The sequence below is a fragment of the Trachypithecus francoisi genome, unplaced genomic scaffold (assembly GCF_009764315.1).
Source record: "Trachypithecus francoisi isolate TF-2019V2 unplaced genomic scaffold, Tfra_2.0 Lachesis_group6, whole genome shotgun sequence".
In the NCBI taxonomy this organism is placed as follows: Eukaryota; Metazoa; Chordata; class Mammalia; order Primates; family Cercopithecidae; genus Trachypithecus; species Trachypithecus francoisi.
This window is the reverse complement of record NW_022681471.1, coordinates 57,341,278-57,368,917: the sequence shown is the minus strand read 5'-3', so window position 1 is coordinate 57,368,917 and position 27,640 is coordinate 57,341,278.

The following is a 27,640-nucleotide window of genomic DNA, read 5'->3' as shown; positions in this document are numbered from 1 at the left end:
ATGAACAGTGTAAAAGTGTTCCTATTTCTCCACATCATCTCCAGCATCTGTTGTTTCCTGACTTTTTTAATGATTGCCATTCTAACTGGTGTGAGATGATATCTCATTGTGGTTTTGATTTGCATTTCTCTGATGGCCAGTGATAATGAGCATTTTTTCATGTGTCTGTTGGCTGCATAAATGTCTTCTTTTGAGAAGTGTCTGTTCATATCCCTCACCCACTTTTTGACGGGGTTGTTTGATTTTTTCTTGTAAATTTGTTTGAGTTCTTCATAAATTCTGGATATTAGCCCTTTGTCAGATGAGTAGACTGCAAAAATTTTCTCCCATTCTGTAGGTTGCCTGTTCACTCTGATGGTAGTTTCTTTTGCTGTGCAGAAGCTCTTTAGTTTAATTAGATCCCATTTCTCAATGTTGGCTTTTGTTGCCATTGCTTTTAATGTTTTAGACATTAAGTCCTTGTCCATGCCTATGTCCTGAATGTTATTGCCTAGGTTTTCTTCTAGGGTTTTTATGGTTTTAGGTCTAACATTTAAGTATTTAATCCATCTTGAATTAATTTTTGTGTAAGGTGTAAGGAAGGGATCCAGTTTCAGCTTTCTACATATGACTAGCCAGTTTTCCCAGCACCATTTATTAAATAGGGACTCCTTTCCCCATTTCTTGTTTTTGTCAGGTTTGTCAAAGATCAGATGGTTGTAGATGTGTGGTATTATTTCTGAGGACTCTGTTCTGTTCCATTGGTCTATATCTCTGTTTTGGTACCAGTACCATGCTGTTTTGGTTACTGTAGCCTTGTAGTATAGTTTGAAGTCAGGTAGCGTGATGCCTCCAGCTTTGTTCTTTTGGCTTAGGATTGTCTTGGCAATGCGGGCTCCTTTTTGGTTCCATATGAACTTTAAAGTAATTTTTTTCCAATTCTGCAAAGAAAGTCATTGGTAGCTTGATGGGATGGCATTGAATCTACAAATTACCTTGGGCGTATGGCTGTTTTCACGATATTGATTCTTCCTATCCATGAACATGGAATGTTCTCCCATTTGTTTGTGTCCTCTTTTATTTCATTGAGCAGTGGTTTGTAGTTCTCCATGAAGAGGTCTTTAACATCCCTTGTAAGTTGGATGCCTAGGTATTTTATTTTCTTTGAAGCAATTGTGAATGGGAGTTAACTCATGATTTGGCTCTCTGTTTGTTTTTGGTGTATAAGAATGCTTGTGATTTTTGCACTTTGATTTTATACCTGAGACTTTGCTGAAGTTGCTTATCAGCTTAAGGAGATTTTGGGCTGAGACAATGGGGTTTTCTAAATATACAATCATGTCATCTGCAAACAGGGACAATTTGACTTTCTCTTTTCCTAATTGAATGCCCTTTATTTTTTTCCCCTGCCTGATTGCCCTGGCCAGAACTTACAACACTATGCTGAATAGGAATGGTGAGAGAAGGCATCCCTGTCTTGTACCAGTTTTCAAAGGGAATGCTTCAAGTTTTTGCCCATTCAGTATGATATTAGCTGTGGATTTGTCATAAATAGCTCTAATTTTGAGATACATCCCATCAATACTAATTTACTGACAGTCTTTAGCATGAAGGCTGTTGAATTTTGTCAAAGACCTTTTCTGCATCTATTGAGATAATCATGTGGTTTTTGTCTTTGGTTCTGTTTATATGATGGTTTATGTTTATTGATTTGCGAATGTTGAACCAGCCTTGCATCCCAGGGATGAATCACACTTATCATGGTAGATCAGCTTTTTGATGTGCTGCTGGATTTGGTTTGCCAGTATTTTATAGAGGATTTTTGCATCGATGCTTATCAGGGATATGGTCTAAAATTATCTTTTTTGTTGTGTCTCTGCCAGGCTTTGGTATCAAGATGATGCTGCCCTCATACAATGAGTTAGGGAGGATTCCTTCTTTTTCTATTGATTGGAATAATTTCAGAAGGAATGGTACCAGCTCCTCCTTGTACCTCTGGTAGAATTCGTCTGTGAATCCATCTGGTCCTGGACTTTTTTTGGTGGGTAGGCTATTAATTATTGCCTCAATTTCATAGTCTGTTATTGGACTATTAAGGGATTCAACTTCTTCCTGGTTTAGTCTTGGGAGGGTGTATGTGTCCAGGAAATTATCCATTTCTTCTAGATTTTCTAGTTTATTTGCGCAGAGGTGTTTATAGTATTCTCTGATGGTAGTTTGTATTTCTCTGTGACCGGTGGTGATATCCCCTTTATCATTTTTTATTGCATCTATTTGATTCTTCTCTCTTTACTTCTTTATTAGTCTTGCTATGGTCTATCAATTTCATTGATCTTTTCAAAAAACCAGCTCCGGGATTCATTGATTTTTGAAGGGTTTTTTTGTCTCTATCTCCTTCAATTCTGCTCTGATCTTAGTTATTTCTTGCCTTCTGCTAGCTTTTGAGTGTTTGCTCTTGCTTCTCTAGTTCTTTTAATTGTGATATTAGGGTGTCAATTTTAGATCTTTCCTACTTTCTCTAGTGGGCATTTAGTGCTATAAATTTCCCTCTACACACTGCTTTAATGTGTCCCAGAGATTCTGGTATATTGCATCTTTGTTCTCATCGGTTTCAAAGAACATATTTATTTCTGCCTTCATTTTGTTATGTACCCAGTAGTCATTCAGGAGCAGGTTGTGCAGTTTCCGTGTGGTGAGTGGTTTTGAGTGAGTTTCTTAACCCTAAGTTCTAGTTTGATTGCACTGTTGTCTGAGAGACAGTTTGTTATAATTTTTGTTCTTTTACATTTGCTGAGGAGTGCTTTATTTCTAGCTATGTGGTCAATTTTGGAACAAGTGTGATGTGCTGCTGAGAAGAATGTGCATTCTGTTGATTTGGGTTGGAGAGTTCTGTAGATGTCTATTAGGTCTGCTTGGTGCAGAGCTGAGTTCAATTCCTGGATATCCTTTTTAACTTTCTGTCTCGTTGATCTGTCTAATGTTGACAGTGGGGTCTTGAAGTCTCCCATTATTATTGTATGGGAGTCTAAGTCTCTTTGTAGGTCTCTAAGGACTTGCTTTATGAATCTGGGTGCTCCTGTATAGGGTGCATATATATTTAGGATAGTTAGCTCTTCTGTTGAATTGATCCCTTTACTATTATGTAATGGCCTCTTTGTCTTTTTTGATCTTTGTTGGTTTAAAGTCTGTTTTATCAGAGACCAGGATTGCAACCCCTGCCTTTTTCTTGTTTTCCATTTGCTTGGTAGATCTTCCTCCATCCCTTTATTTTGAGCCTATGTGTGTCTCTGCATGTGAGATGGGTCTCCTGAATACAGCATAGTGATGAGTCTTGACTCTTTATCCAATTTGCCAGTCTGTGTCTTTTAATTGAGCATTTAGCCCATTTACATTCAGAGTTAATATTGTTATGTGTGAATTTGATCCTGTCATTATGATGTTAGCTGGTTATTTTGCTTGTGAGCTGATGCAATTTCTTCCTAGCATCGATGGTCTTTACAATTTGGCATGTTTTTGCAGTGGCTGGTAACGGTTGTTCCTTTCCATGTTTAGTGCTTCCTTCAAGATATCTTGTAGGGTAGGCCTGGTGGTAACAAAATCTCTCAGCATTTGCTTGTCTGTAAAAGATTTTATTTCTCCTTCACTTATGACTTATGAAACTTAATTTGGGTGGATATGAAATTCTGGGTTGAAAATTCTTTTCTTCAAGAATGTTGAGTATTGGCCCCCACTCTCTTCTGGCTTATAGAGTGTCTGCCAAGAGATCTGCTGTCAGTTTGATGGGCTTCCCTTTGTGGGTAACTGACCTTTCTCTCTGGCTGCCCTTAACATTTTTTTTCCTTCATTTCAACTTTGGTGAATCTGACAATTTCATGTCTTGGAGTTGCTCTTCTCGAGGAGTATCTTTGTGACGTTCTCTGTATTTCTTGAATTGCATGTTGGCCTGCCTTGCTAGGTTGGGGAAGTTCTCCTGGATAATATCCTGAAGAGTGTTTTCCAACTTGGTTTCATTCTCTCTGTCACTTTCAGGTACAGCAATCAGATGTAGATTTAGTCTTTTCACCTAGTCCCATATTTCTTGGAGGCTTTGTTCATTTATTTTTGCTCTTTTTTCTCTAAACTTTTCTTCTCACTTCATTTCATTCATTTGATCTTCAATCACTTATACCCTTTCTTCCACTTGATCAAATCAGCTACTGAAGCTCGTTCATGAGTTATGTAGTTCTCGTGCCATGGTTTTCAGTTCCATCAGGTCATTTAAGGACTTCTTTGCACTAGTTATTCTAGTTAGCCATTCATCTAATCTTTTTTCAAGGTTTTTAGCTTCTTTGTGATGGGTTCTTCTTTAGCTCAGAGAAGTTTGATCATCTGAAACCTTCTTCTCTCAACTCATCAAAGTCATTCTCCCTCCAGCTTTGTTCCATTGCTGGTGAGGAGCTGCATTCCTTTGGAGGGGGAGAGGCACTTGGAGTGTTAGGATTTTCAGCTTTTCTGCTCTGTTTTTTCCCCATCTTTGTGGTTTTATCTACCTTTGGTCTTTGATGATGGTGACATACAGATGGGGTTTTGGTGTGGATGTCCTTTCTGTTTGTTATTTTTCCTTTTAACAGTCAGGACCCTCAGCTGCAGATCTGTTGGCATTTGCTGGAGGTCCACTCCAGACCCTGTTTGCCTGGGTAACAGCAGCAGCGGCTGCAGAACAGCGAATATTGCTGAACAGCAAGTGCTGCTGCCTGATCGTTCCTCTGGAAGCTTCGTCTCAGAGGCGTACCCAACCAAGTGAGGTGTCAGTCGGCCCCTACTGGGAGGTGCCTCCCAGTTAGGCTACTTGGGGGTCAGGGATCACTTGAGGAGACAATCTGTCTGTTCTCAGATGTCAAACTCCATGCTGGGAGAACCACTGCTCTCTTCAAAGCTGTCAGACAGGGATATTTAAGACTGCAGAGGTTTCTGCTGCCTTTTGTTCAGCTATGCCCTGTCCCCAGAGGTGGAGTTTGGCAGTTTCTTCAAAACTAATCATAGCCTTACCATACTATTCAGCATTCAAACTCTTAAGTATTTACACAAGTGACTTGAAAATTTATGTCCATAGAAAACCCCGCATGTGAATGCTTATAGTTTTTATTCATGATCACTAAAAACTAGGAGTAGCAAAGATGTCATCAACAGATGAGCAGATAAATAAACTTGTACATCCACAGTTATAATACTATTTTCACTGATTAAAAGGAGAAAACTATTAATTCACTTGCCAATACGGACAAATTTTAAATGTCTATTGCTCATTGAAAGAAGCCAGTATGAGGAGGCTACATACTGTATGATTCCATTTATATAACAATCTGGAAAACAATAAACAGTAAAGATGGGAAACAGATCAAGAATTGTCAAGGGTTTGAGAAAGGGAAGGGGGGTCTAGATGATGCACAGGAGATTTTTTTTTTTCCAGGAAGGTAAAGCAGTTTCGTATGGTACTCTAGTGGTGAATATATTACACTATACTTTTGTCAAATCCACAGAACTTTACAACAGAAGAATAAACCTTTAAGTATGGAAAATTTAAAACATCAACTAGAAGGACAAGGTATCCAAGAATAAAATGCAGATTATGACAACAGAATCTAACTGTATTATAAATGTATAATATAACCTCACCGAAGCAGGAAAGGCAATAGAGATGCTGACCTGAGTAACTTTGCAAATGAACAGAATCTTGAAGACTAAATACAAAGAAGTGATACATGAGCACTGTACTCTGATTGGAAAAGTCATTTCCTATGTGGGTATAATAAAATTGAACAAATAAGAAAAATGATTCATGGATGGTGGGGATGAGGTTTTTTCACTGTGGGAGTTAGAGATTACAGATAAGCAAGGAGAGAGGCCAGAATGAACCTTTTAGTACTGATTAAAGTTGAAGACATAAGTATCAATTCATTTTTATTTCAATATAAATATATGTGTGTGTGTGTATATATATGTGTGTGTGTATATATATATATATATTATGGAATTATAAGCCTGTGTATATACTGGGGTTAGTATATACTAGCACTATCTGTTGAAAGGCCTTAGAAACAGTGAGATGCCAGTAACAACAAACTATCTAGTGCTCAGGGATGTTGTCTAACTCCATTCTCCAACAAAAAGAACCAAGGATCCTTTGAGAAAAGGATAGAACTAGGCCTGAGGCAGAAAATATATAGGATGGGCCTGGAGCAGTTTATAGGGCAGGAAAATGAGAGAGATTAAAAAAATATCAAGCCCATGATGATGAAGATTTGTCAAGGAGACACCAGAACCAAATGAAAGAGCTCCTAATGGCCAAAGTTGGGGTAACTTAAGCAATAAAATATCCGTCAAGAAGTTGAAGCATAGCTCCCCTTCCCTTAAAGTGTGGAACTGGCTTTTTGACTGGACAAGAAAGGAGAGAAAAGTAACTTTATAGTGGAGAAATTTTCAAAAACTACCTCAACCAGTTGAATAAGGTTAACATCATCAGTATTAAGTCATGTTGGTAGGATTTACCCTTGATATGATATGATTAAAATAGCACTTTACCTCCCAAAACTCATAACCACAATCTAACTATGAGATAAACAGAAGACACCCCAAAATTGAGAGAAATTCTATAAAACACCTGGCCAGTATGCCTTAAAACTGTTAAGGTTAGAAAAAAACCAAGGTAAATCTGAGAAACTGTCATATTCCAGAGGATCCTAAGGAGACATGATGACTAAATTAGGGATGTATACAGGATGGAACTCTGGAAAATAAACCAAAGAAACCTGAATAAATCATGGAGTTTAGTTAATGATAATGCTAATGTATATTTGCAATGTTTTAATACATTTGAAAAAAAACACTTTTCCACAAACCATATAATAATTTAATTTTACATTTTAAAATAACTTAAATAATATAATTGGATTGCTTGCAATAAAAAGGATAAATGTTTGAGGTATAGATACTCCATTCACTTGATATGATTATTATGCATTGCATTCCTGTATCAAAACATCTCATTATATATATATATATACATCTCAATATATATATATATATATTCACCCCATAAATGTATATATCTACTATGTACCCATAAAAATTAAAATTAAAAATTTAAGTAAATCATGCTAATCACACCAGGTAAAGTGGATCATACCTGTAATTGCAGCACTTTGGGAGACTAAGGCAGGAGGAGGGCTTGAGGCCATGAATGCAAGACCAATCTGGACAATATACTGTGACCTCATTTCTACAAAAACAATTAGCCAGGCATGGTGACATGCACCTGTACTGCCAGCTAATCAGGAGGCTGAGGTAGGAGAATCACTTGAGTCCTGGTGTTTGAGGCTGCAGTGAGCTATAATCATGGCACAGCACTCCATCCTGAATGACAGAGTGGGACTTCGACTCCAGACACACACACGCGTGCACGCACACACACACACATACACACACACAAATTGTTTCTTTCTTCACATAATGCAAGACAAACAGGAATGGAAAAAATATAGCTTTGAGATATTATTTATAAATGGAAGCAATTCATCAGAAGTAGCAGCCTAGAGTTTTGGTGACTATGAGAACCTAGGTTTTCTAGAAATTCACAGAACTCTGGAAACATTTTGACACTTTCATGAGACCTAGAAAGGGATTCAAGTTCATTCTAATCAGATTTTACTGGTCAATGAATCCTTAGTTAATATTTGGGATGCATTAAGTTAGGGTATAGAAATATTTTAGGAAGGAGAATCTTTCACAAAACAGAGAAATTAAAAATAAAACATGATTTTATCAGTAAAATTATAGCTTATATGGTAAGGCATATTACACAATAATGCTAAAAGTCTGAGATATGGGTTGTTTATATTAATGCTGTGAATATTAAAGAGGAAATATGAAATATGTATTTAGTATTAACTTTAAGAAAAATGAAGGAGAGCGCCACAAAATACCACTTACTTCAAAGCAGTTATCCATGGCACGAGTGAGGTGCTAAACAACTGGGGTTGCTCCAAGTCAGGAATATATTTCTGGAAAATGATATCCACCAGGGCTAGGAGTATAAATTTCTAAGGAGACTCTAATACCTGGCTGAGAGATATTGGCATATTCTCTGATAAGTCGATTGTCCTGTGATACTAGTGGATAGAATCCTACCGGCCTACCAATGGACATGGTTTCCCGATCATCGGTTGTAATTTGAGTGATGGCTAATGCACCATGATTCTTGTATAAGTACAACTTCTATATCTATTAGCAAAGAAGGTCTCTTTCCACTTGCAGAAATCCCCTTGCACTGGGGATAAATAAGTAGATAGAAACCATATAAACTGGAACTCTCCCTTCACAAGATAACTTACAGATTTCTAATATTTTGAAATGTGTTGAATATTTGAAATTTTCCTCAATTTTAAGTGGTAAAACTGCATGATAATAGAAACTTTAATTTTTTTGATAGCACTTCTCAATAAGAAGTGACCAGTTATACACATGGATATCTCTCATAACAAAGATTCTGAATTCATTTGTGATGTTTGACCACGAAAGCTTCAAAGCTCAACCACTCCGTTTTCCTCTTTTTCTCAAAGCTGAGAAAATTAATGAAACAACATATACATTCTCTAGTTTGCTTTTTTGGTGTCAGAGAGTAGTGCGAACCACTCAAACCCTAAAAACCCTCATCCAGCCAGCCCTACTTCCAAATCACAATAAAAAATGAAGCCACTGGCCCCTCCCTTCACTCAAATCATTTGAACCAACTTTTGTGTCTTCCTTGCTCTTCATAGGAAGCCTCTTTATGTTAACAATATGCCTTTTCCTATACCTCTTGGTGTCTCAATATTTAAACTAAGTTTATTTAGGGAAAAGTTGATCTAACATTTAATGGCAAACCACAAGACATTTATTTAACTGAAAGAACTCTCACAGAGTATGTACACTTGCTATCTGTGAGACACAAATATTTTCTACTCTACTGTATTCTTAATTATTTCTTTAAGATGCTAATTCTGGTTCACTTAATTTATTTAAAAATTCTCCAATGGATTGTGATCCTCTAATGGTATTTTAAAGAAAGTGGTATTTTGTGATCCTCTCTTCCTCTTCTTTAAGGTTGATACTAAATATCTATTTCAAATTTCCTCTTTAATATCCACAATGTTAACATAAACTTCTAAAAAATTTTTTCAGTTTCTAAAACTGACTTACCTCAGATTGTGTAAGTGGAATTATAAAAAAACTTAGACTAAAACTCAATCTTCTCACTCCCTGTCCAACTGTCTTTTCAGTTATACCATGAGTGTTTTTTCTAGCAGTAAAAAAATCTCCTTTGCAAAAAAGCAAGCCATCTGTTAATATGATATAATGTCTACAGGAAAAGAACAACATTCTGATGCTCATATTCAAACTTCCAGTGCTACATTAATATTCTTTTCACGTTTGGGTGTAAGTGAGTCTTTAGTAGCTTAAATATATTACAGTCAAATTTACTACGACATTATGGGTTTGAAAAGGACACCAGCTAGCTGATTTTCAACTCATCATTTTTAACAATAGACACTTTGTATGTAGTAGAAGAAAATATTGACATGAGTTTGCAAACTGGTTCTCCTTTATTAAAATAATATACATGCTATTTTAGAATTGTTAAGCTGCTCATCAAAGATGAGCTGCTGACATTTAAAATATCAAAGTATAACTAGTATGGAAGCAAGTTCTACATGCAAAGTCAGCATTTAGAATTATATGTGTTGAGAAAAGTTATAAAATAATACTTTATAAATGGATTTGTGTGCCTAAGTTTAATATATATTAATGTATGTAAACAACAGTGAACACAAAAAATTAGATCATTATAACTTTTAAAAGACCTTTGCTACTATTATCTGAATACTTCAGGAATAATTTTTTCCCTTAAGAAACTGTTTGAACTTAATACATGAATTAAATCCAATTCATACGAAGATATGACATCTTTAATTAACTTAAATGAATTGAATTCAAAAATACGATCTGATTCTTATCCCAGTCATTTCATTTTCTTTGTGCATGCTTCAGACCTAGATAATGAAGTACTTTGCTCCATCAAAAGAAATCAACATATGCAGACAAAGACATATATAGAAATGTGCATCCAAAATTAGACGGTGTGCTGGTCAGTTTTGAGAACTCAGTGAGGCATGGAGCTTACATTTAACTCAATTCCCTTTTGAGACTTAGGTGGATATGAATAGGCATAGCCTGCTTTATGATGTTTTCTATGGATAAAGCCCCCTTGTGAATTCAGATCTCCTAGACTCTGATCTCATTTACTGTTCACAGAACTCCTAAGTTTTGAAAAAGAATTGAATTAAATCTTATCTCTATCCTCCACTAAATTCTTGGGACCTCAATTTACTTGTCTGGGGAATAGAAATAGTAATGTATAAGAGAGAGAGTTGTAAACATTAAATCAAATGTAATTTTATAGACCTGGTATTCTATGAGTATTAATTGCATTGCATTTACTAAGATTATTACCCAGACCAAGTTTGGAAAATGTCTGATGGTTTTTGGTAAGCTATATTCCCTGAAAACAATGTTTACATCAAGTCTTTATTTAGCTTTCTCATGTCATTCGTGCCAACTATACCAGATAGCAAAAACAAGGTAAATCATCAGGGTGTCTGCCACCTGAGAGGATGTGTATTGTGGGCACAGATGATTTTAGTCAGAAATCACCAATGTTAATCGAGTTTAGGATATAATCATTCCACAGAGTAAAACCTGTTCATTAGGTGAGGTGGGAAGGAACCTTGTATATTTTTCACGAATAGTTAAGCTCATGAGCCAAATATTTCTACTTTTACTCCACAAGAAGTTTTGTGTGTTTGTTGATCTACTGTTAATTTTTTCCTCTTCTTTTATCTTGGACTTTAATTGGATCTTAACTGGACTTTGATAGTCAATAATAAGGAATAGTACAGCAGTTTATCAGTTTGGGTATCCTATGCTTGGTATTCTTCCCGGAATGTGGAAGTTACTGCTCTCCATTAGACAAAGGAATAAGTCAATACTCAGGTTGAAAAGAAAGCTCAGTATTTGACTTTACAACAAAGTTATTTTTTAACAGAGAAAGAGAAATTCTAATAGAAATCATCTGAATGATTAGTCTTAATCATTGGAAAACACACAAAGCAATATTGGCTTGCCAACTGCTAAAGTACTTAGTACCTAATGTTTTCATTTATTTTAGGAGAAAATTATTCTAAAACAGAAAAAAAGGCTGATAATATTTTTGCACCAACATTTTAACCATTTTATAATTCTGCTAATAATTATGAGTTATACTTCTTTTAATGCATTTTCATCAACTGCTATTTTTAACCTACCAGAAAGTTTAAAAGAAAAATGAATTTCCAAGCATTAATATGTTTAGCTAAAGGCATAATTTTCTGCAACTTGTTGACAAGATAATTGCATCAGTTGTTGAATCTTTTTGCTTCTGTTATCTGAATATTTCAATGTATTCATTTAGGTGTTCCAAAGATAAAATATTTTTAAATAACTTTGATTTTATCAGAAAACAATGATAAATTTAAATTCTATGACTTTTAAACTATTAGAAACTACTTATATATGAAACTACCATCAGAGTGAACAGGCAGCCTATAGAATGGGAGAAAATTTTTGCAATCTACTCATCAGACAAAGGGCTAATATCCAGAACCTACAAAGAACTCAAACAAATTTACAAGAAAAAAGACAAACAACCCCATCAAAAAGTGGGCAAAGGATATGAACAGACATTTCTCAAAAGAAGACATTCATACAGCCAACAGACACATGAAAAAATGCTCATCATCACTGGCCATCAGAGACATGCAAATCAAAACCACAATGAGATACCATCTCACACCAGTTAGAATGGCAATCATTAAAAAGTCAGGAACAACAGGTGCTGGAGAGGATGTGGAGAAATAGGAGCACTTTTACACTGTTGGTGGGATTGTAAACTAGTTCAGCCATTATGGAAAACAGTATGGTGATTCCTCAAGGACCTAGAACTAGAAGTACCATATGACCCAGCCATCCCATTACTGGGTATATACCCAAAGGATTATAAAGCATGCTACTATAAAGACACATGCACATGTACGTTTATTGTGGCACTATTCACAATAGCAAAGACTTGGAATCAACCCAAATGTCCATCAGTGACAGACTGGATTAAGAAAATGTGGCACATATACACCATGGAATACTATGCAGCCATAAAAAAGGATGAGTTTGTGTCCTTTGTAGGGACATGGATGCAGCTGGAAACCATCATTCTCAGCAAACTATCACAAGAACAGAAAACCAAACACCGCATGTTCTCACTCATAGGTGGGAACTGAACAATGAGATCGCTTGGACTCGAGAAGGGGAACATCACACACCGGGGCCTATCACCGGGAGGGTGGAGGGGGGAGGGATGGCATTGGAAGTTATACCTGATGTAAATGATGAATTGATGGGTGCTGACGAGTTGATGGGTGCAGCATACCAACATGGCACAAGTATACATATGTAACAAACCTGCACGTTATGCACATGTACCCTAGAACTTAAGTATAATAAAAAAAAACTATTTATATTAATAAAAAATGCCAAAAGATGTATGCTCCTGAGTTGCTTCAAAAATAAGATACTAAACTTAGAATCTTACTTTACAGTATATTCTAAAGAAACCTCTATTGCTTCTACTGAACAAACTAATTACATTTGAATCTACCATCTTAATTTACCAATAATAATACCATTTTTTCAGTATTTTCACTTTTATCTTGATAATTTCAAGAATCTTTGTTTTGATTACTACATTAAATATGATAGTTATTAAATAATAGCAATCAAGTAATACATAATAGGCCTTTATTATTACTATTAATGGGAATATGCAAAATCTCAAATTATCAAAAATTAGTTTCATCTCCCTTTATCAAAAGATGGAATCTAGTTTTAAAGTCTGTGTAGCTGACGGGCTTTTGACTTGCTTTGATCAACCGAATGAAACAGAATTGATGTGGTGCACTTTCTTTTTTTTTTTTTTTTTTTGAGACGGAGTCTCGCTCTGTCACCCAGGCTGGAGTGCAGTGGCCGGATTTCAGCTCACTGCAAGCTCCGCCTCCCGGGTTCCCGCCATTCTCCTGCCTCAGCTCCCGAGTAGCTGGGACTACAGGCGCCCGCCACCTCGCCCGGCTAGTTTTTTGTATTTTTTTAGTAGAGACGGGGTTTCACCGTGTTGGCCAGGATGGTCTCGATCTCCTGATCTCGTGATCTGCCCATCTCGGCCTCCCAAAGTGCTGGGATTACAGACTTGAGCCACCGCACCCGGCCGATGTGGTGCACTTTCTAAACTTAGGCCTCAGCAGGCCTAATAGCTCCATTCTCTCCTTCTAGAAATGCTGTCACCATTTGACCAAGACCATGTTAGTCTGTTGGGAGATGAGAGATCATGTAGTGAGAGAGGACTGGTAATCCCGGCCATTCCATTTATGCAAATTGTGGCCTTAGACTGAGCACTGACCCCAGCCAACACCTCACAGAGTAGAGATGGACCATCCTGGCTGAGACTACCTCAAATTGATGGCCCACAGAGTTGCAAGCAAATGAATGATTACTATTTAAAGCCATTAAATTTTGAGGTGGTTTTCTATACAGCAATAGTTATCTAATATAGGGATAATAGAAATATATATTGTTATACTACTGGGGATGAACTTAAATATAGAACCTTTTAAAGGACTTTTTACATTATAAAGATACTATAGTCATGAGTTTGAGATTTGGTTCTTCACTCACTACCTGTGTGACCTTGGGCTAATTGCAGAACCTCTAAGTCAGGGATGTCCAATTTTTTGGCTTCCCTGGGCCACATTGAAAGAAGAATTGTCTTGGACCACATATAAAATACACTAACACTAATGATAGTTTATGAGCTAAAAAAAAATGTTTTAAGAAAGTTTACAAATTTGTGTTGGGCCACATTCAAAGCTGTCCTGGGCTGCGTCCAGCCAGCAGGCCCTAGGTGAAACAAGCTTGCTCTGTCTTTCTTCATTTGTAATATGGGGTTCAAAATCATTTTTTAAGGTAGTTTTGAAAGTTAAATGGACTACTTCATTTAAAGTGTGTAACAAACTGTCTGATACTAAAAAATATTGAATAAACATGAAGTTATTAAGATATGCATTCCCTATAAAATTTCACAGAATGTTAACAAAATGTTTTTTGTTATGACTGTGTGTAATGAAATGAATGATTTTGTAATGAAATTCTTCATCTAAAAAATTCCTCTTCATAGAAAAATAACAAATTGAGCCTCAATATCATTATAAAATAATTAGAAGATTTTCATTTGTGTTGAGTTAATGACCATGAGTCAATCAGACATATATTTCAGTGTTTTAAATATTATTATTTTAACTTTAATAGATAAATTATTCTGCATTCACATTTCTGGAAAGCACATGTGGCTTGCTGTTTATCGTGACTCTCTTGATTTTAACTAATTTAATCAGCAATTTAAAATGATGCATATTAGTAGTCCATTTGCATTCAAAAAATTCTCTTCATTTTATATTATACAAAATTAATGGGGACAAATTACTTACTCATATGAAATAAGAACTACTTACTATTTCATATTAGAACTACTACTGTACAGCCAATCCCCTTCAAAGAGAAAGAGCCTCTAAGAGTTTGTAAGAGCCAATAAAGATACATAAAAAATTATATTCTATTTTTTCTTAAAATAAGTGTGTAAATAATTTTATATTTTGCCTACTCAGTTGTTCCAATTCTTTCAAACAGAACTTCTTAAACTAGGTTCTATAGATGAGTTTCAAGAAGTCCTAGCCCATGAAAATAATATGCAACAATTTGTATATAGGTGCAAAAGTACAGGTATTTGATGGGAGGTAGAGGAAGAAGACAAATCTTTATTAGATTTCCAGAGGGAGCCATGACTCAATATGTTTAAGGGATTCAGAACTAAGAATTCTAAAACTGGTAGAGAGGAGAGGCTAAAGAAGACTGTTGAAATAATCCAAATAGGAAGTAATAAGGCTGATAATATGTCAGTGGTAGTTGGATGAAAAGGTTAGATTTGAGAAATATTTCTGAAGGAGCTGCTTTCTGTCAAGTACCCTAGGAAACAGTCTCTAAGACAGAAATTTGGATTCAAAAGATTATTGAGGAAAGCTCTTGGAATCAACCCTGTAAGGCGCTGAAGGAAGCAGGACTGGGTAGAAGGTGAAATAAAACTGCAATGCTTTTACAACAGTGACCTCAGCCCATCTTAAAAGGAGCTCTGACCTTGGTGTGACCCCTCAGAAATGTGCTGCATTGGGGCAATAGAGCCAGGCCTTTTCATTCCTACATTGACCTGTGAGAGGATGCAAGCTACCTCTAAGGAAGGGACATGACTTTGGTGAGGTATCTTCTTTTAGCAGAGGGCAATTCCCCAGAGAGGGACACAGAGAAAGTCCAGCAGCTGAAAGCCTGAGTGTCATGGTCTTGAAGGGAAATCTAAATTGCTCACCACATGTCCACTAGGAAATATATTAGCAGTATTTTAAAATAAGACGTTTATGATAATAATTACAATGTGCCAGATCCATTATAGGTAGTATAAATGCAGTAGTAAGAAAGAAAAATAATATCACTACATTTATGCAGTTACGTTCTAGAGTTGGAAAGAAAAAAGCATCAATAAGTAAGCAAGATTATGATAAGTGCTTCAGATAAAACAAACCAAGGCAACATTTTGGAGAGTTACCTGTAATCTCTTTTTATTAATAGAATCAGAGATGATCTCCAAGGAGGTGATAGGTGAGCTGAGTTATAAGTGACCAAAAGGAGCTAGATATGCACATATTTGGCAAATATTTTATGCAGAGAAAAAAAGAAATGGAAGTATTCTAAAGAAGTTAAAAACTTTACTGCTTTGAGGAACCATGTAGCCAAAATATTCTGTGTGAGGTGAATAGTTGTAATGAGGGTCAAGAAAAAGGCAGAGATCAAATCAGTTAAAACCTTACAAACCGCATGTTACACATTCAGTTCAAGCATTATCTCAAAGCCATGAATTTGTCTTGCTATTTGACTGGCAGTCTTAGCAATGGCTCCTGCTGTTTCTTCTTCTTCTTTTTCTTTTTTCTTTTCTTGAGACCGCCTTTTGCTCTGTAGCCCAGGCTGGAGTGCAGTGACGCGATCTCGGCTCATTGCAAGCTCCGCCTCTCGGGTTCACGCCATTCTCTTGCCTCAGCCTCTGGAGTAGGTGGGACTACAGGCGCCCGCCACCACGCCTAATGTTTTGTATTTTTAGTAGAGACGGGTTTCACCGCATTAGCCAGGATGGTCTCGATTTCCTGACCTCGTGATCCACCCGCCTCGGCCTCCCAAAGTGCTGGGATTACAGACGTGAGCCACTGCGCCTGCTGGCTCTTGCTGTTTCTAAGGTCATGAAGCCAAGTGTAGTTGCTACAACTTCCACAGCTATGAATCAAGGGCATGGCATTAATCAGTAATTGTAAAGAATATCTTCTAGAAAATAGAAGAGGAGGGAACATTTTCTCACTCACTTTAAGAGGCTGTTATTACCCTGCTACCAAAATCAAACAAAGACAGTATAAACAAGAAGAAAACTACAGACCAATATCTGTTATAAACACAAATGCAAAATCTTCAATAAAAATTTACCAAATTGAACACAGTAATGTACAAAATATTTATACACTATAGCCAAATGGAATTTATTCTAGGTGTCAAGACTGTTTCAACATATGAAAATCTATCCATGTAATGAATAGGTTATAAAAGAATATTATATTATTATATCAATTGATGCACAAAAATCATTTGACAAAACCTAATACCCGTTTATGATAAGGATTCTCAGAAAACTAGGAATACCAAGGGAACTTCTTCAACTTGATAAAGAGTATCTAAAAAACATCTAGAGGTTACATGACATTCAATGGTGAAAAATGTAGTGCTTTTTACCCCTAAGATCAGGAAGAACATGCTGTCCACTTTTGCCACTCTTATTCAACATACTACCGGAATTTCTAACCACTGCAATAAAGCAAGAAGAAAGAAGTAAAAGACATCCATATTGGAAAGGAAGAAAAAAACTCTTCATGGCGATGACATGATCTAGTACATAGAAAATCCTAAGAATTCAGCAAAACCTATTACAGCTAATATGCCATCCCTATTTGAAGATGGTGTGATTATCTACATAGAAAGTGTTAATTTTTTTTTAACTTTTTCCAGTTTTCATCAAGTGCAGGACACAAGATCAACACACAAAATGAATGTCATTCTTACAGGCTAGCAAGGAACTTTCCCACGTTATTGCTTTACAAAAAAAGGACTCTTGAATAGGATGAAAATACAAACTACAAATTGAGACACAATATTTGCAACCCATGTATCTACCAAAAATTTGTATCTAGAATTTCTAAGAAAAAAGCCCCTTATCAAAACCCTCATAATCCAACAGTGAAGAAACCATCAAATAGAAAATTGAAAAAATACATACATTTTACTAAAGAGAATAATCAGATGGCAGATAAGTGCATGAAAATATATTCAGCATAATTTCACATTATGAAAATGTAAATTGAAACCACCATGAGACATCTCTTCAGTCCTATCACAAAAGTTAAAGTAGAAAATAATGACAACACCAAGTGCTAGCAAAGATGCAGAGCATCTGGACCATTCATATATGGCTGGCATAAATGTAGTATGGTACAGTCACTGGTAAGGGATATGGTAGTTTCTTTTAAACTAATTTTGCAAGTACTATGTTACTCAGTAATTGCACTCCAGAGCATTTACCCCAAAGTGAAGACCATGTTCACACAAATGCCTGTACATTAATGTTTATTTCTGCTTTATTCATTATAACCCAACACTAAAATCAATCTAGATGTCTTTCCTCTTTTCTTTCTCTTCTTTTTTGTTTAACTTTTATTTTAAGTTCCGGTTACATGTGCAGGTTTGTTGCATAGGTAAAAGTGTGTCATGGGGGTTTGTTGTACAGATTATTTCATCACCCAGGTATTAAGCCTAGTACCCATTACTTATTTTTCCCAAACCTCTTCTCCTCCCATCCTCCACCATCCAATAGGCTCCAGTGTGTGTTGTTCTCTTCTATGTTTCCATGTGTTCTCATAATTTAGCTCCAATTTATAACCAAAAATATGTATTTGGGTTTCTGTTTCTGCGTTAGTTTGCTAAAGATAATGGTCTTCAGCTCCATCCATATCCCTGCAAATGACATGATCTTGTTTTCGTATATGGTTGCATAGTACTCCATGGTGTATATGTACAATATTTCCTTTATCCACTCTATCATTGATGGACATTTAGGTTGATTGCGTGTCTTTGCTATTGTAAAAGTGCTGTAATAGACATATGTGTGTGTGTGTTTTTATAATAGAATGATTTATATTCATTTGGGCATATACCCAGTAATGGGATTGCTGGGTCAAATGGACTTTCTGTCTTTAGGTCTTTGACGAATCATCACATTGTCTTCCATAATGGTTGAACTAATTTACACTCTCAGGGTTTGTTACACAGGTAAACATGTGTGTCATGGTGGTTTGCTGCACAGATCATCCCATCACGTAGGTATTAAGCCCTGCATCCATTAGCTATTCTTCCTGATGCGCTCCCTCCCCCATGCCAACCCTCTGACAGGCCCCAGTATGTGTTATTCCCCACCATGTGTCCATGTGTTCTCATCATTCAGCTCCCACTTATAAGTGAGAACATGGGGTATTTGATTTTCTGTTCCTGTGTTAGTTTGCTGGGGATAATGGCCTCTAGCTCCATCCATGTCCGTGCAAAGGAGATGATTTCATTCCATTTTATGGCTGCATAGTATTCCATGGTGTATTTGTACCATATTTTCTTTATCCAGTCTATCATTGATGGACATTTAGGTTGATTCCTTGTCTTTGTGATTGTGAATAGTGCTGCAATGAACATACATGTGCGTGTATCTTTATAATAGAATGATTTATATTCCTTTGGGTATATACCCAGTAATGGGATTGCATCCTTGCCAGCTTTGAAGCAATAAAATATATTTCTTTCAATGGGTGAATGCTTACACAAATTGTAGTACATCCATACTGTGGAATGCTCTTCAGCAACGAAAATAAACAAACTATTTATTCACACAATAACTTGGATGAATCTCCAGGAAATTACACTGAGTGGGGGAAAAAAGGCAATCCTAAAAGGTCACATGCTCTATGGTTCCATTTATACAACTTTCTTGAAATATGATTATAGAAATGAAGAACGGATTAGTGGTTGTCAAAAGTCAGGGATGATAAGGGGTGAGACAGACAAAAGGGAGGGGGGTTCGCTATCAAGGATCAACAAGAGGAAGCCTTGTAGTGAATGAACTGTTATGTATCTTGACTGTGTCAAAGTTAATACTCTGGTTGATATTGTACTGTAGTTTTGTAAATATTATCACCAGGGTAGGATAAAGAGTGCATGGGAGCTCTGTGTTATATTTTAAGACTGCATGCAATTTATAAGTATCTCATAATGAAAAGTTTAATTAAAAGTAATAAATACTCTAACTTTCTAACCCGTAATTTTCTAATCCATAATTTCCAAAATTTCTTTAGCTAACAACAACAACAAAACCTGTTTTTCTGGTATGGTCATATAAACATTCCACATAACTAATTTCCTGTAGTTCATACTATTTTTTAAAAAGCTACATTTTATATTCACTTCTTCAAAAGTAGATAATAAAAATGGAATAAAGTCTAGAAAGCAAAGACCATTGCCAAAAATAACCATACATAATATGCAGACCTGATCATGCCTAGATTAATTTTTGAGTCACTATATAGACAACCGAGATTTTGTAGGACTTAGAGAAAGGCTGTGATTTTTAGAAATAGTATATAGTACTGAAAGTGCTCTATATAATATCACCAACAATTGAATATAAATAGATAGCTACATTACAATTAATCTGTCATAAATGTTTTGTTTAACCTTATATGCATGTATCATGTTACTCAGACTGTTTTAATAGTTTTGTTATTCAGGGAGTTTTATTATAATGACATTATGGGTAGAACTGTGTGATTTGTATAATAATAAAGAAAGTTTGTAAACATTTCCAATTGTACTTTAGAATTGTTACTTGATTCCTGTCCCAAGTAAAGACATTTGCAATGATTAATAAACAGAGAGGGAGAGGATTTTGGTAACAGCCTATCAGTTTCTGAGTCAAACACTGGAAATATATCTTACTTGCAAATAAAAATGTTAAAGTGAAAGTCTTAAAAAAGAGGGGAAAGAAGCTACATTTCACAATGTAAACTATTTAAAGATTGTAATATGTAATATGGTAAATTATTATCTTTCCCAGAGTCAGTGTCTTTCTCCTCTTCCATATCTATTTAAAGCCCCTCTTTCTTCAGGTTCGTTTTAAATACCATTTCAAACTTTATCTCCCTCAGGAAAAATAAATTCAACCAACAGTGATCATCGTTGTTAACCACACATAGTACCCGTATTGTTTTATCTACATAGTAAATATGCTTTTATGTATTTATTACTTAGCAATACAACATTGTATTATTTTCCATTATATTTATCTACTATTTTTTCTTCTAAGTAGTTTGGAAGAGGTCATTTAAGACAGGGATTATGTCAAGCAATTCCTCATCTCTGTAACTATATAGTACGTGAACTTTCAAAGTGACATGGTATTAAGTAATCTAGCAAAGGTTTGAACACAACTATTTTAATAGTAAGTTCTGTACTCTTGACATTGTTTTATGTTCTCCTCTGCTGATATGACTGAACAAACTCATCTAACCAGTGTCAAATAGGGTTATAGGACTCGTTAACTAAACTCTAGTACACAATAGGGTTCTAATTTGCTCTTGAAAGGAATGAGGGAGATCTATATTTACTGACATAGAAAGACTTTCAATACATTTGGGATCAATTTAAAAGCCAAACGTAGGGCAATGAGTGTAATATATGTAATATACTGCAATTTGTGTAAAATAGATGAAAAATCTATGTTCTAATATGTTTGTGTATACATAGGCTACCTCCAGATAAATATATAAGAAACCAACCAAGGAACTGATTTTATTTTTGTTGAATAACTTTTATAAAGTTTGGATTTTTTTTTAACCATATGTATTAAAAGAAAAAGTCCTATGGCATGATGACAACGTACTTTTCTCCTAATGGTAAGAATTTTTTAGGCTAGGAATAACATTTGAGGCAAGAAAGGTTTTTAAAAATTTAAAAACTACTGGGTTGAGGAATATACTTCATCAAATAAAAACTTTTTGTAACAATTTTATGTATAATAATATGTGTATACTATCACTTGAAGGATAATTTAAATTGTAGAGTATAAGTTACAAAGTACTTCCCACCTGCGACTCATAAAAAAATCAAGTTGAATGTTCAACAGAGAGATGATGTCATATGTTTATGAATATGCCAGGACCTGGTGTCATCTGTTAACTCAATTCCTGTGGAGCTATACATATTTATGAAATCACAAGTAGAAGTTATGAATGTGCAGCACTAAGATTTGCAAAGTAAAATATGCTGCTGCATATTCTCACTCATGAAATTCATTATTTATTTACAATATTTATAATTGCTGAATAAGAGTGCATCATTTAATTTATAAAATATAAAACTATGGGCCGGACGCGGTGGCTCAAGCCTGTAATCCCAGCACTTTGGGAGGCCGAGATGGGCGGATCACAAAGTCAGGAGATCGAGACCATCCTGGCTAACCCGATGAAACTCCGTCTCTACTAAAAAATACAAAAAACTTGCCAGGTGTGGGAGCGGGCGCCTGTAGTCCCAGCTACTCGGGAGGCTGAGGCAGGAGCATGGCGTGAACCCAGGAGGCGGAGCTTGCAGTGAGCTGAGATCCGGCCACTGCACTCCAGCCTGGGCGACAAAGTGAGACTCCGTCTCAAAAAATAAAATATAAAACTATGGGGAAAACTTGATTACTATAGTATTGTGAGCCTACTTGTAGTTGTTAAGCAGAAAGCAGAAACTTATATTTCAAAAAGCCTCTAAGGCAAGTTTTGAAATCCTTCTATGATTACTTTCATGGTATAACGGGTTGGTAATATATTTTCTTTCGTTGTTCTGCTCCTTATCTGCTGGATTTGGTTGAATTTAATTTTAGTGTCGTTTAAAAATTACATTCTTCCTCTTGGAGCAGGAGTGATTGACTTTGTCTACACTGACTATAGTGATTAATTTGATCAATGTAGATAGCCAGACCAGCTAATTCATACTTCAAAGGTGTTGATTTGCACAAATTTGGGAAGACTGTCTAAATTTATCAAATTAATCAGGTATTATTCAAATAATTGCTTTTCCTAAGACCTGCCCTTTCTGTATCTGACAACATTTTTAGCTCTAATTAATGTACTATTTAAGTTGTTAAGATGCAATTATCTACTAAAATATTTAATTATTGAGATAGTGTGACTATGTCAGCTTATAAGTGTTCTATCTTGAATGGTAAATGTTACAGTTTCACAATATGTTTACATTAGTTTGATTAGTGCCAAATACTTTGGAGAAAGTATTGCTTTAATATAGTCTCATATACCTGTATAAATATGCAGGGTCTGTGTGCAGTAAAAACATCTATATTTTTAATTGCTTGACAATAATTTTTTTATGTTTTGCCTTCAGCACAGTTCCCTAAAGAAACATCTACACAAAATTCAGAGTAAGAATATTTCCAATGAAAACAAAAAGCCGACTGAGCACCTAATAACTATAAACCTGATGGTAAACAAAAGGTAGCTCTATCATAAAACTCTTTCAGCAAGAAAATATAAATAGCAGAAAAAAATAGGAAATCATCAAATTGATACATACCATTTCATACCATTTTTATCCTTTTCTAAACATCAATTTCTTAAGATGATACCATAAAAATAATACATGAAAGTATATGAGAGGCATATATTTCTATTTTATTGCAAAGACTGTAATCTCTTTGGCCCTATTGTCCAATACAATATATGGTAACAGGTATAGAAAGTGCTTAATATTTTTTTACTTGTGGTAAAATATACGTAATATAAAAATTCACTTTAGGAGCAAGAATTGTATTCACATTGCTATGAAAACATTGCAAATATCCATCTCGAGATTTTCTCATCATCCCAAAGTGAAGCAACATACCTATTAAAAAATAACTTCTCATTTTCCCCTTCCCTCAACCCTTGCTAACCACTATTGTGTACTTTCTGTCTTTATGAATTTGATTATTCCAGATACTTAATATAAGTGAAATCATACAATATTTGTCCTTTTCTGTATAATTTATTTCACTTAGCATACTATTTTCAAGGTTCATTTGTGTTGTAGCATATTTCAACATTTCAATTTTTCAAATCTGAATGATATTCCACTGCAGGTGTATACTAATTTTGATTATCCATTCATTGGTAATGGACATTTGGGTTGTAACAACATTTGACTATTATAAATAATGTCGCTATGAACATTGATATACAAATGTCTCTCCAAATATCTGCTTTCAATTATTTTGGGTATATGCCAAGAAGTGGAATTTCTAAATCATATAGCAATGGTACATTAAGTTTTTAAGGAGCTGCCACACTGTTTTCCAAAGCTGCTGCACCATTTTACATTTCCACCAACGGTGCACAGGCTTTCAATTTCTGTGCATACTTATCAACAGTTGTTACTTACTTAGTATTCTTGTGTGTTTGTTTGGTTGTTTTTGTTTGTTTTGTTTTGGGAACCATCCTACTGTGTGTGAAGAGATAGTCGTTTTTTTGGTTTGTTTGGTTTGTTCTTTTTTGAGATAGAGTCTCGCACTGTTGCCCAGGCTGGAGTGCAGTGGCGCGATCTCAGCTCACTGCCAGCTCTGCCTCCCAGGTTCATGCCATTCTCCTGCCTCAGCCTCCCGAGTAGTTCGGATTACAGGCACCCGCCACCACGCCCGGCTAATTTTTTGTATTTTTAGTAGAGATGGGGTTTCCCTGTGTTAGCCAGGATGGTCTCAATCTCCTGACCTCGTGATCCACCCACCTCAGCCTCCCAAAGTACTGGGATTACAGGCGTGAGCCACCATGACAGCCCTGAAAATAGTTTTGATTTGAATTTCCCTAATGATTAGTGATGTCAGGTATCTTTTCATGTACTCATTGGCCATTTGTATATCTACATTGGAGAAATGTCTATTCGAATGCTTTGCCCATTTTTTCAATTGTTTTTGTTGTAGTTCAGTTGTAGAGGTTTTTATATACTCATATCCCTTATCAGATATATGATTTGCAAATATATTCTCCCTTTTCACACTTATGTTATTATCCTTGGGTGTGTAACAGTTTTTAAATTTTGGTGAAGTCCATTTCATCTATTTTTTTCTTTTATTGCCTATATTTGGTCTCATATTCAAGAAAATCTTGCCTAATCCAATGTAATGAAAATATCTCCATGTATTTTTGTCTAAGAGTTTAATACTTTTAGCTCTTATTTTTAGGACTTTGATCCACTTTGAATTAATTCTTTACATAGTAATTCATTAATCTGACTTCATTTTTTTGCACATTTATATCCATTTTTCCCAGGACCATTTATTGAAAAGACTATTTATTTCTTACTAAATTGTCTTAGAATCTTGTCAAAAATCATTTGACTATGAATGTGAGGATTTATTTCTGGACTGTCTATTCTATGCATTTATGTGTCCGTCTTTAGGATAGGATGACACTATTTTCATTACCGTAGCTGTGTAATAAATTTTGAAATCAGGAGGCGTGACATCTCCAAATTTCTCTCTCTTTAAAAAGATTTTTTTGGCTATTCAGAGTCCTTTGAAATTCCACACGAATTTTGGGGTAGTTTTTTCTAATTTTGCCATAGAATGTAATTTGGATTTTTGATAGGGTTTGCACTGAATCTGTACATCTCTTTGGTGGTATCGACATCTTAGCAATATTAAATCTGACAACCCATGAACACAAAAGGTCTCTTCATATACTTAGAAATTCTTTAATTTCTTTCAGTGATTTTTGCAGTTTTCAGTGTATATGTTTTTGTCTCCTTTATATAGTTAATCCTAAATACTGTATTCTTTTTGGTGCTATTATAAACTGAATTGTTTTTCTAATTTTGTTTTCATAATATTTATTGTGAATGTGTAGAAACAAAACATACTTTTGTGTTAATTTTGTATTGTGCAACTTTGCTTAAGTCTCTTATTTGATCCAATAGTATTTTATAGCACCCTCAATGTTTTCTATTAAAAAGATCCTGTCTTATACAAACAGAAATAATTTTGCTTCTTCAATTTCAATTACATTTAATTCTTTTTCTTACCCAATTGCTCTGGCTAGAACTTCCAGTTCTATGTTGAATATACCCAGTGAAATGGAGCATTCTGTTTTAAAAATTTTAAGTACAAGTTTCATGTGCAAGTTTGTCATATAGGTAAATTCATGTCATTGGGGTTTGTTGTACAGTTTATTTCATCACCTAGACACTAAACCTAGCACTCAATAGTTATTTTTTCTAATCCTCTCTCTTCCCCACTTCTCCACCCTTACGTAGGCTCCAGTGTCTGTTGTTCTACTCTTAGTGTCCTTGTGTTTTCATCATTTAGCTCCCACTTACAAGTTAGAACATGAGGTGTTTGGTTTTCTGTTCCTATGTTAGTTTGCTAAGGATAATCTTTCAGAATTTAGATGAAAAGCTTTCAGTCTTTCATTATTGAGTATGATGCTAAATGTGGATATTTCAAGATATTTCATGTATGGCCATTATATATGGAGGTTGTTTCCTTCTATTCCTAGTTTGCTGTGTTTTTATTATAAGGAATGTTTAATTTTGTGAAAAGTTTTTCTGCATCAAGATAACCATTTCTTCTCCTTCATTTTCTTAAACATGATGTATTATATTGGTTGATTTTCATATGTGAAAACATGATAGCATTCCAAGAAAAATTGCACTTTGTCATAGTGTATAATCCTTTTATTATAAGTCAGAATTTCATTTACTAGTATGTTGTTGAAATTTTTTGCATCAACATTCATTAGTTATAGTAGCCTGTAGTTTTCTTTTATGTAGTGTTTTTGGGTTTGGCATCAGGAAAATGTTGGCCTCATAGAATGAGTTAAGAAGTGTTCATTCTCTCTATTATTTTGGAAAGGTTTTAAAAGAATTGTGATTTATTCATTTACCAATATTTTAAAAAAATCATTAATGAAGCCATCTGCTCCAGGGCTTTTTTGTTGTGAGATTTTTGAATACTGATTCTTCTCCGCATTATTTATGAATCTGTTCAGATTTTCTGTTTCTTCATGATTCAGTCTTGGCAAGTTGTGTGTTTCAAGGAATTTGTTTATTTCATCGAGGTAATCCAATTTTAGGTGCACACTTGCTCATAGTACTCTCTTATGATCCTATTAGTTCTGTAAGATTGTTAGAAATATTCCCAGTTTTTTTTCTGATTTTAGTAAATCAAGTCATTTGTTTTTGTTCTTGTTTTAGTCAATGTAGCCTTTGGTTATAATTTTAAAAGTTTGTAGTTCATTTTGAAGATCCAACTTTTGATTTTTTGTATTCTCTGTTTTAGTTAGCTCTGCTGTAATCTTTATTATTTGCTTCTTTTTGCTAGCAGTAGGTTTAATTTGTTCTTTTTAAAACATTTTAAGTGGTATAATTAATTATTTTAGTTAACCTTTTTCTTTTTTTTTTTTTTTTTTGATGGGTTTCCAGCTATTAATTTTCATTCTGAGCACTACTTTTGCTGCATTCATATGTTTTGGTATGCTGTGTTTTGGATTTAATTTGTTTCAAAATATTTTCTAATTTTTCCTCTGATTTATTCCTTGATTTATTGGTTGTTTAAGGATATGCCACTTAGTTTTTACCTAATTGCCAATTTTACAGTTCTTCTTCTATTATTGATTTCTATATTCACTCCATTGTGATTTGAAAAGATAATTTGTGTAATTTCAGTCTTTTAGAATTTATCAAGACTTGTTTGGTGGCTTAACATATGGTATGTCCTGAAGAGTGTTTCATGAGTAATTAAGAAAAATGCATATTCTACTGTTGTTTGGAGGAGTGTTTGGTAAATGCTTTTTACACCTACATGCATTGTAGTGTTGATCAAGTTCTGGACCTTCCTTCCTGATCTTCTGTCTTATTTTTCTATCAATTATTGTAAGTGGGTTATTTAACTTTCCTACTATTAGTGTAGAGCTTTCTGTCTCCCCTTTTCTTTCTGCCAATGTTTGCATCACATATTTTGGAGCTCTATTTTTTGATGCATATATACACATACACACACACACACACATAAAATTTATTTTTGTAGATTCAAAGAGTACATGTGCACGTTTATTACATGAATCAATCATTGATGGATACTTAGGTCACTTTCATTACTTTGCTGCTGTGACTAATGCTGTGATAAACATATGAGTACAGGTGTCTTTGATATGATTTTATTTTACTTGTGTGCTCGGCAGTGGGATGGTTGGAATTAATGGTAATTCTATTTTTAGTTCTATGAGAAATTTTTTTTCCATAA